Raw genomic sequence first — 10782 nt, 5'->3', positions numbered from 1 at the left:
TCTCCTGGACTTCATCCCACTTACCTGCTGACAGGGCATGGCTCCTTCAGGAAGAAGCTACACGATTTTGGAATCTCGGACATAGCGCACTGTAGATGCGGACAAGAAGAAACTTGGGAGCACCTGCTCTACGAATGTAATATATATGAAGACCTCCGTGGCCTGCTGTTTACCAAAGTACGCTCCATCCTTAGAAATCAGGAGGACATAGTGCGCTGCAGGAAGAAGAAAACTATAAGGCTTTCACGTTTTTCGCTCAAAATCTCTTTGCGAGGCAAAGAGCACTTCCACCACTCTGAAACAAACTTCAGACTTTGGACCACCGATGGGCACAAAGAACACAACTGGCCATTGACGACCAGCTGAGTGACTACAGGACTTGAACACAAGTGGTGGGGACAACCTACAGCAACTGAAAGACAATTGAGTCCTAACTGGATGCGACCAAACACTGGGAGCTAGATGTAGCTGGCCTGTCACGTGCAGGCGACGCATCTTGGCTTCCCTCTGGTGTGGCATGGGCATGCCCACTGAACATTTGGGTGCCACCTTCTCTATCGGTCCCTTTCTTCCTTTACTGCCATCCAGCCTTCCTTCTCCCCTCCCAAATCTGTCTACCTTCACAGTGCACAGCCCCACATGTCAAATTGTAACTACACCAAAATTGCTTGCTCAACCCTTTTCGGCCAAAAATAAAACTCATCCAGCGTACGATTCCTTCTCGCTCTTAAGGCAAATCTCCATGACCAAACAAAAGCACCAACAGCGATTAAAGCAATGTTTTTTTTAGGTCCTAGCCGCTGAAATCTGAGGAAAGTAGATGGCAGGACCTGCCAGAATACTGATTCCTTACTGGTAACACCTGGCTAGCCTCCACGTGGCGCGGTATGGGCAACGTCGGGTCCCATCAGGGGCCCGATGGCCGATAAGCCAGATGAACAATGAGCACAACAGACTACACTATACACGATTCACTCACTTTAAATCTCTGGCTTGACTGGGTACTGTCACTCGATACAGAGAACACTGCAGAGATGGGAGAAATCCTATGAGCCACTAGACCCTCAACATACCAAATATCTTCTTACGGATGTATTTCAAGTGTGCCTGCAAGGAGAGAGTGGGGTCCAGTATTACTCCCATGTATCTAAGTTCCTTGGACAGTCGTAGTGTGATACTATCAATCTTAATCTGTGGGGGTCTCCTGTAATCTACGGCACCCTTGAGGAGAATGGAGTCCGTTTTGGTTGCAGAGATCCTAAGGAAGTGGATATTGGTCCACTCTTGTAGGAATTTAAGGGCGTGATTTGTCTTTCTTTTCAGCTGGATTCTGCTGTTTGCCTCTATCATCAGGATGAGGTCGTCTGCAAAGGCTTGTGAAGACGCCTCTCCAATATCGGTATTTAGGAATTCATCCAAGACGATGTTCCATAACGTAGGTCCTAAAACGGAGCCTTGTGACAGCCTCTGTTGATTTTTCTTGTGAGTATTTTATATGGAGCATTCACCATGATGAGTCTACTGGAGAGGTAGCTTTGGATTACTCGATAGAGGTTGCCTGGCATCCCACTCCCCCACCGTGCCAGGACGCTCGGCCACCAAAGGGTGTCGAACGCCCCAGCAAAGTCGATAGAGATAGCCAGGAAGTATTTGTTTTCTGTGGCAGCTGCACGTGCAAGGACGTTCTTCAGGGCATCAACAGTCTACGTTCCCGGTCTAAAGCCATACTGGTTTGGGGACATTAGGTTTGCCTGTAGGTAGGTTTGCCTGTAGGTAGTGAACCTGTATACTGGTTAACAGGAGTCGTTCCAAGAGTTTACTGCAGACTGTTAGTAGGGCTATTAGTCTGTAGGAAGTCGGTTGGTCTGGTGGTTTTGCCGAGTTTTTAATTATGAGTTTAATATTTGCTTTTTTACAGTCCTTCGGATAGGTCCCAGTTTGGAGACAGATTGAAGAGGTTCAGTAGCATATCGGGGCTGTCTCCACCACCTTCCTGATGATTTGCGGCTCCAAGAGGTCCGGACCCGGACATTTCTTTCTTTTAATAAGGTGCGCAGCCGCTTGTAATTCCTCTATTGTGAAATCCGGTTCCCTGTCTTCTGTTCGGTAGTCGTCATTCTCTGTGCACATTTGGATTTGTTGGGGTGGCTGTGGGTCTACATGAGGGTGGAAGGTTACGTCCAAAATATTGTTAACAGATGCCTCTCAAGAATTGGTAGCATCTCCCTATGGTGTTATGGTGGTTGAAATTACCTCTCTCCTGGGGAGTTTATTAGTGGTTACTTTGTAAACCACCCCCCAGGGGTCAGTGTTACCAGTGGTTGCGACCAGATTTTCCCACGAAAGTTGTTTACTTCTGCGTATGATCCAGGTGTACTGGTTTCTGGCCTCCTTGTAGATTTCCCGCAGTGCATCCACTTCAGGGGCAGGCCAGGAGCGTCTGGCTCTCTGGAATGCTTTTCATTTGTCCTGGACTTCTCTTCGGAGCCTCTGGAACTTCTAACTCCACCATGGTACAGCACCTGAGGAAGGTTTTCTTCGTTTTATGGCAGCATTCGCTGCTTTAGTAATGATCGCTGTGACTGTTTTTTTGCAATTGGTCAGGGTCTTGGTTTGTTTGAATTGCAGCTTGCTGTGTATCTTTTTCTGCTATTAGAGTGTCTCTGAATTGGTTCCAGTTTGCAATGTTCAGCGCATATCTCTGCAGCATTTTTCTCTCAAGATATTGTCTCTGATGGTCTCTGTTGAATCGGAAGGTCAGGACCCTGTGGTCGGACGTTGTCTAGGCATCCTGAACCGTCCAGTCTGTTATATTGCCAGCAATGTTCCTAGTGGCTAGGGAGACATCGATGGTTGATTCCCATCGTAGGTTGCAGTAAGTCGGTAGTTGATTAGGTTGGTTTAGCACTGTTATCGTTGATGTTGCTAGGAATTCCTCCAGGCGCTGCCCATTCCTTGTCCCCTGCCTGTCCGGGGTATGGCTGTACCAAGCTGGCGACCTGCAGTTCACGTCCGCTCCTATTATTAGTTTCTGGTCAGGGAGGATATTTGTCACATGTTCTAGGTACCTTGTAGCCATCGTTATGTCCTCTCCAGGGCGGCAATAAAGGGCTACGACGTAGAAGGCTCCCAGTGCTGAGATAAGATGTGCACAGACTGCCCAGGCCGTACAGAGGTGAGTGGTCCTGGTAACTGTTATGTCTGGGTTTCTGACCACAGTAGCGGCCCAGGGGATTTCATTTTCAGGCTGTATGATCTTGTATTGTAGGCGGTATCCCTTACTTGATTGGCGGCTGCGTATGGTTCTTGGAGTATGATGATATCTATATTTTCGTCGTCGGCTTTCATCCTGACCTGGTCGGCCAGTGCCTTGGTTCTATGAGCGTTTAGCTGGAAAAATTTAATTACTTTAGTGTTGAATTGTTTATAGTGTGGTGCCATAATCTGTTCTGAATTGGGTCAAGCTCTTCTATTTTTGGTGTATGGGACACATGCTGTCTCTGAAGGAATGGGAGGCATCCATTTTCTGACTTCTGCAGTTAGCACAAACGGCGGCTGTGCTCTTATCTGGGCAGTCGGTGAAGTTGTGGCCCTTGCCAGCGCAGTGGCCGCAGGTTCGCACAGCCTGGGAGCATGTGTGCGACGTTTATCCGAACTTGCAGCAGTTGTAGCATTTGATGATAGTCACATGTTCGCGGAATCGGTGTCCACCCCAATGTATATAAACTCTAGTCTGATTTATAAGTATTTGCCAAGCTACCGGGCTCAGTTCTACAGACCAGTTGACTGTGCTCGAGGACTTGGTCTTGATGGTGTACTTGGGTGTCACATGATCATTTAGATTTTGATCTGGCAAATGTTTGGACAGATTTCTATCAAACAATTCTCTTGCGACCTCCTCGGGTTCGATATCCTTATCTAGGTCGTATATAAGGATGGAGGGCCCCTTCCTTCTTGGGGGTTCAGCTCTGAGCCCCAGGGTTGTGATCTTGGGGTTGGCTATTATTTCGTTTATTTCCTCTGTGGTCTCTGTTTCGATGACCACGCCTGGATTCCTTGCCTTTCGTACCGATTTTATTTTCGTGGTCCTTAGGTCATCGGAGAGTTTATCAATTATTGCCTGCTTAATGCCTTCACTAGAATGTTTGTCCTCTTTATTAAGGGGTCTCAACACTACAAGGTTAGGTGGCCGAGTGGTGGATTTCTCCTTGGCTTGTATCGGTTGGGTGGCTGTGTGGTCACACTGAGCCGGTGTCCTCAGCGCATCTGCAAAAGAGGGATTGAGCTGTGGCATATTTTTTGCTCCTCCTTCCTTATAAGCCTCCAGTTTAGCTGTGGCTATTTCAGATTCTAAGTATGTTCGGAATAAAACGGATTCCATTTTATTCCATAAAGTAACAATTTGTCCTCTGAGGCCTGCAGAGATTCTGTTGCTCTGGTCCCTAAATAGGTTTTCTAGGGCTGTCTTGAGAGTGCGTGCTTGATCCAAGGGGGATCCGTCTGGGAGTGCAAGGTCCGGGGGGGGGGGAATCCTTCATCTTGGTTTCAACTTGTTTTCCTGGTTGTAGGGAGCTAGGATCATCATGAGCGTCCTTTGGTTGGCTCTGGCTTCTAGTTGCTCTGTCCGAATTAGAGACTATTTGATTTTTATTTTTTCTTTTAGCCAAAGGTGTCGGTTTAACTTCTTGAGTATGGAATTGGTATTCAGGGTTAACTTGTTCACAGTCAGAGTCACAGTCTTTTTCTTGTGGTTCTCCCACCATGTTTGTATCCAATTCGGATTTTCGAAGTTATCCGGATTAGTGAGTTCTAGACGCGTTATTTTGTTTGAGGGCTCTGAGAGCTGTTGGAGGATATAAACCACTAATCCGTGGGTATTTTTGTTGCCGTGTGATCTGCAGGCGAAGATTTGGGCTCTCCCCCCACTGGCAGTATGGGGGGGACAGCCTAGTATATAAGTGGCCCTAGGAAAACGGGGATACTTTCTCTGGGGGTTTTTCTTGGCGTCGATAACAGTGGTGAAATCAGTTTTTGCACCACGTGTATATTTGCTAAGTCCATTCTGTCCACGGTATGTCTATTGCAGAGGGGGGGGAAGACACAAAATACATGTTTCACTAGCACAGTAACAATAATTCAGCACAGATGATGGAACGCTCTTGCAGCTCGGGTTTGGCACAAGGCCCCAGTCAAATGCAGGGTATTTACGTGGCCGCCGCTTTATATTGGCGCCTCTCTATCCTTGCTGCCAGCCACATGGTGACCACTGCGGTCTCGCAAACAAAGGATATAGATGAAAACGCAAATAGCCTGCTAAATTCCCAGTTGAAATTTAAAAATTTCTTACCATGGGAGTCCATTAGTTGACTTCTTTAGGTGAGAGCACTTTTTGGGGCAATAACTATAATTAAAACGCATACCCAGAATAACTCACGAGGATAAAAAATACCTCTCCGCCTGAGATCGGCTAACCAAAGCTCAGTTGAAGAGGACTTTAGAAATTCTTCCAGTCGCCAATCCCAATCTCTCGAAATGTAAGCGTCCCCAGAAAACTGATTGGACGAGAGACACTGGATATATTAATGGAAAGGACAAATGTCGCTACTGGTTTTCTTATATCTCGAATTCTGGCCCTCGCAAGTAGCAGTGGAGCTGCGATGGAAAGCCCATAAAAGTTCCTTTTCACACTAGGATAACTTTTATGGGCTTCTTTTTTTTTTTTTTTTTTTTTTTATGAGAAATGGGTATATTAAATTTATAATATTGATCAACAGAAACAATCTGTTGTATTAAAGCAACTCGAAACGAATTCCAATACGTTATTCAATAGTAATGTGTTTTATTTTCGTAGTATGTGTGCTTTTCAACACGGATCGCAGAAGAAACAGGTCGGAATATGCTCACATTTTTGGGATATGCTAATTGTCAACGCCCATTTCAGTGGCATTGAAAACCATTCGAAAATTCTCATAATAATGTTGTTTACAGTTAATAATTACATACTTAATGACTGGTGAATGGATGAATGCATGTGTCGATGGACAGGTATCACAGTTTGTCCCACAGTAAACACGTTTGGGAGTTAATATCCCAAAATTGTTTTTCATAAATAATGAAAAACATGATGGTATCAGATCCGGAATGAATACACTGAATGTCATTACAATTCCTTTTCAAATATGCATTGTTCTTGTATAAAAACTGGTTGATCAAGATCTAACTTTTCGATTTCTTTGGAAATAAGATATTATCTTACACTGTCTGGAATTTCCAAGGAATATTACTTGCTCCTCAGACAAACAGCCCATTAAACTGAAACAAATAACAAGGGAGAGGAGGATATTGAGATCTTAATGATAATTTCTCGCAAATTTGAAATTTCTTCAATTATGTTGTTTATTTTGGCAGTAGAATTATACTTGTCCTTGTTATTAATTTTTCAACATGAATATAAATTTGTGTATGAAGCCTTTAGCCTTAGCTAAAGCTTTAAATTAGTGATAGGGAGAATTTTTACAACAAACATCGAGTTACAATACGGATTAAAAACAAACCTGTCCAGTCATTTTTCTGTTAGATTACCAGACGGGATGTTTATTTGAATCAATGGGTGCATTAAATGAAAGTTATCCAATGTAATTCTAGCTGCTTTCTCACTTTTATAAAGCTTCTTCACATTGCCTAAAATCCATAAATACATTCAATTTATGTAGAAAATCGTCTTTATTTTTTTTATTTTATTATTATTATTATTTTTATTTTATTTTTTTTTTTTTTTGTTCTTAAAAAGGAGAGTTTTGTGCATGCAGCGTGGAGAGTATTCATTCATTTAAAATTTTAATCTCAGTTATTAGTAGTGAATCCTGGAGACTGTTTCTAGCTGGTCGTTTAAAAGTTTTATTTATTTCAGTGTTTGATGTCATCCTCCCCTGGTTAGTTCCGGTTTGCGCTGCTTTCAGTCCTAGGGGTGCATTACAAGGACCTGTTTGAACTGTAATCTTCCGGACTTCTTAAAAAGGGCAATGGTTTAGTGCTCGTTAATGTAGACTTACACCAGAATTATTTTAACTGTCTCGACGACAGAGTTTGCCTCTGGCGAAACTAGAATATTTTTCTGGGTTTGATTCTTCATTTCGTAATTATAAAATAAAATTGAAATTAAGAGTTAAAAACTTATATACTTATCCTGTTTAATGTTTACATAAATAACATACACTATCTTGCCAAAAGTTATGGGACACCTTTAGTTATGAATAAAACATATATTTATTCAGAAAATTTCGTGTTCCACATTCAGTATTAATTACTGTTTCGATGCATTCTGGAAAACTTTTTACTAATCCTAGTAGAAAACTGGTGGTAGTGTGCTCCACTCCTACTTGAAAGCATTCGTTGGCTCTACGAACAGATCGTCTGAGGATAAACCTGTGTTGCTGCACCCATGTTGTCTAGTTCCCTAAATCAGTAGGCTTCAAACTGTAAGCCGCATATTTTTATTCACATGAGAACTTGAAACGCATTTCTATTTTAACTGCCATGTGAAAATGGAAATATTTGTTTCTTAATACGTAAGGAAACAGCGTTTACAAAAGTTTCATTCCACACTACACATAACAACGTCCCGTTATAACGACACTTGAAAATCCCCAAGGATCCCATCTTAGTTTTGCATGTCAGCTGAAATCATATCAGTAGTAATGTGTGTGTATGGTGTGAAATACAAAGTTAGAAAATTACTATTAACAAATAGCATGGCTATTATTAGTTTCGACGAAAGATAGGAAGCATAATATTTTTCAGCGACCTTTTTCAAACAGTACCTATCTTAGTTGATTTTTTTTTTTTTTTTTTTTTTTGTACTTTTTCTTAACGATTTCGTAGCATATTGTTTTAGAGCAACATTATTTTGCTTGGTGTCCGAACACCATATGCTCGGAATTAAGAATATCGAAGCAAAATTAGTGTATTATATTAAGTTATATCATGGCTGGATCTTACTCTAGTCACTAGAGTAAGATCGATGGTACACACACTAGACTCTAGTGTATGTACCATCGATCATGACATTCTGAAGGACACAACGTGCTTTGTTAAGGGAAAATCATATTTAACTAGCTTACTAGGATATTTTAACACAGTTACTCATGAGCTAGATTTCGGAAACAATTTCGATATAGTTTATTTGGATTTTAGCAAAGCATTTGACTCGATCCTTCATGAGAGGTTACTGTATCAGCTTGAACAGGTTGGGATTACTGGTAAGATTCTAAGATGGATTACTGGGTGGCTGCAGGGCAGAAGGCAGAGGGTTGTGATTAATGGATATTCTTCAGATTAGTGTAACGTCAGGAGTTGGGTTACTCAAGGATCGGTTCTTGGACCACTGTTGTTTCTCATTTTATAAATGACATCGAGGAAGGGATAGAAGCCGTGATGTCAAAATTTGCAGACAACGTAAATATTGGCAGAGTCATTAATGGCAATGCGAAGCAGCACTCCTTCAGGATGACGAACAGACTTCAAATATGGTCAGAGAGGTGGCAGCTATGTTTTAATGCTGCTAAATGCTAGGTCTTACACTTGGGGAATAGCAACCCACAAACAAATTATACACTTGATGGGCGCCTCCGTAGCCGGGTGGGAAGGAGCAGCAGTGCGTAGCACACGCTTCTTGATTAGACCTGGGTTCGAGCCCGTCACCACCAAATACGGAGGATGCGGAAAGGTCAGGGAATGACCACCGCATATCCCGGAGCAATATGGCCTTAGTTGCTAATGCTCCTAAAAACCAAATAACAAACAAACAAACAAACCCATTATTTCGATCACCGTGACGACACTCTCTTAAAAACGTCTACTTCTGGTAGACCGGAGGAAGTTCTGACCACTGTTTCACTGGGATTTGAGTTAACATGTCTGAAGTGGAGGTGTTTTCTTTCCCGAAAATAGACAACTGTAGTCTGAAAAAAAGATTAATTTGTGAAACAATAGAGCAGACTTGCTTTTATTCTTGTGATGCTAAAAAAAGATTGGTTCTATTCTGGGAAATGAACAGCTTTCAAAGGTAGTGTAGACTTGAGTTTGTTCAACTTCTTAAGAAAGGATTAATTTTGCTGTTCAATCCTGTGAAATATATATAAAAAAACACACAAATTTCAAATGAAATTCCGACTTTTAATAGTCATTTCAAAGCAAAAAAGTACAACACTAAAAATAAGGCAATATTTTACGATCGCTACGGTTTTGTCTAAGCTTTCTTTCACATCTTCAAGCTTCCATTTTCATATCAACACAAAAACTCAATAAGTTGGAAGTGAAAGACTCAGAGTAAGGAACACATCTTCGAAACAGGCTCAGTCATTACATATGAATTAGAAAAGAGCATTGTTTAGCGGCTATTAATATCCCAAGGTAAAATGCTATTCAAAAACCCACAATTACTTATCTACCTAACCTCAAAGAATTCAGAGGAACCATTTATACATTCCAAGGCAGGTAGGAGTAAGAAAGTCTAAAAATATTCAAAAGAAGAAGCTCATATTTGTATTAATACTAACTCAACGAAATCTAAAAACAATCGTATTCTGAAAAAATAAAAAAAAAAAGCTAGAAATACATGCACAAGTTGCTGTTGTTATTTGGAGCATTAGCAACTAAAGCCATATTGCTCCGTGAATATACCGTGGTCATTCCCTGACCTTCCCGCATCCGGTGGTGACGGGCTCGAGCCCCGATCTAATTAAGAAGCGTGTGCTATGCACTGCTGCTCCTTCTCGCCTGGCTACGGAGGCGCCTCTTAAAGTTGCTTTTAAAAATAAATATATGGAGTTACTTACATGTCTGCCAATTCTTTCCATAACCAGCTACTAAACTGTGGGGTCCGAATGTAACTGCACTGGAGGGGGCCTCCCATCGTTTGTAAGTGCAAATCACCGTTGCCAAAGGCAGATCCGAGGTCTTACAGCAGCTGATTTCCTCCAGATCATAGACGTCTATAATTTAAGTGATCCGAAAGAAAGCGGCATTTTTCATGCCCTTTGCGAACGTTGTTTTTTCTGAAATGTTGTCTTTAAAAAAGGCTACTGCATCAGCATAGGGACGAGTGCCTGAAGTGAATGGGAGGCCATGAATTGACATTTATATGAAAGTAGTCATCCTTCTCACCCTTGGTGACATGATCGAGCATCGTAGGGGGAAGCTCAAATAAGGTCTGGTAGACTCTTGGTCGTTCTTCTACAGTTGCAATAGCCTCCTCCTCGAATAACTTCACCGTCCCCCTCCCATATACTTGCTGGAAAAATTCTAGCTAACAACAAAGTATCAGTATCAAAAACAAAAAGAAAATAAAAAAATAAAAAAACAAAAACATCTTTTGAAAATATAGGTCAGGCCAAGCAGACGTTACGCACACAATACTTAGTCCCCACCCTTGAATCTACGACAGCCCAAAAAAAAAAAAAAAAACATTCACCCCGAGCATGTGATTTTCTCTTAATTGTTCATTTGCTTTTACTGGCCGAGGATAACGTCCCCCATTCATGGTCTGATCCCACTATTAAAAATTAGGTATAGATGTCATCCAAGCCTGCACGTATCCATTCATTATTGTCTAACATCGGTATGTATTAGCGATACTCGTTAAAAAAACGTTCCCTCGCCAACACTTGATTTAGTAAGATTCGAAACCGTTGAGACACAAAATCTCATAGTAGCTTTCTGGAGACATGAGTTTATTTAGCGTCTTAAGAAAATATTAATTTTGTAGTTATGTTCTGGGAAATA

This window comes from Mastigoproctus giganteus, chromosome 6, assembly GCF_048544385.1.
Source record: "Mastigoproctus giganteus isolate SK-2022 chromosome 6, ASM4854438v1, whole genome shotgun sequence".
Lineage (NCBI taxonomy): Eukaryota > Metazoa > Arthropoda > Arachnida > Uropygi > Thelyphonidae > Mastigoproctus > Mastigoproctus giganteus.
Note: the sequence above shows the minus strand (reverse complement) of the source record.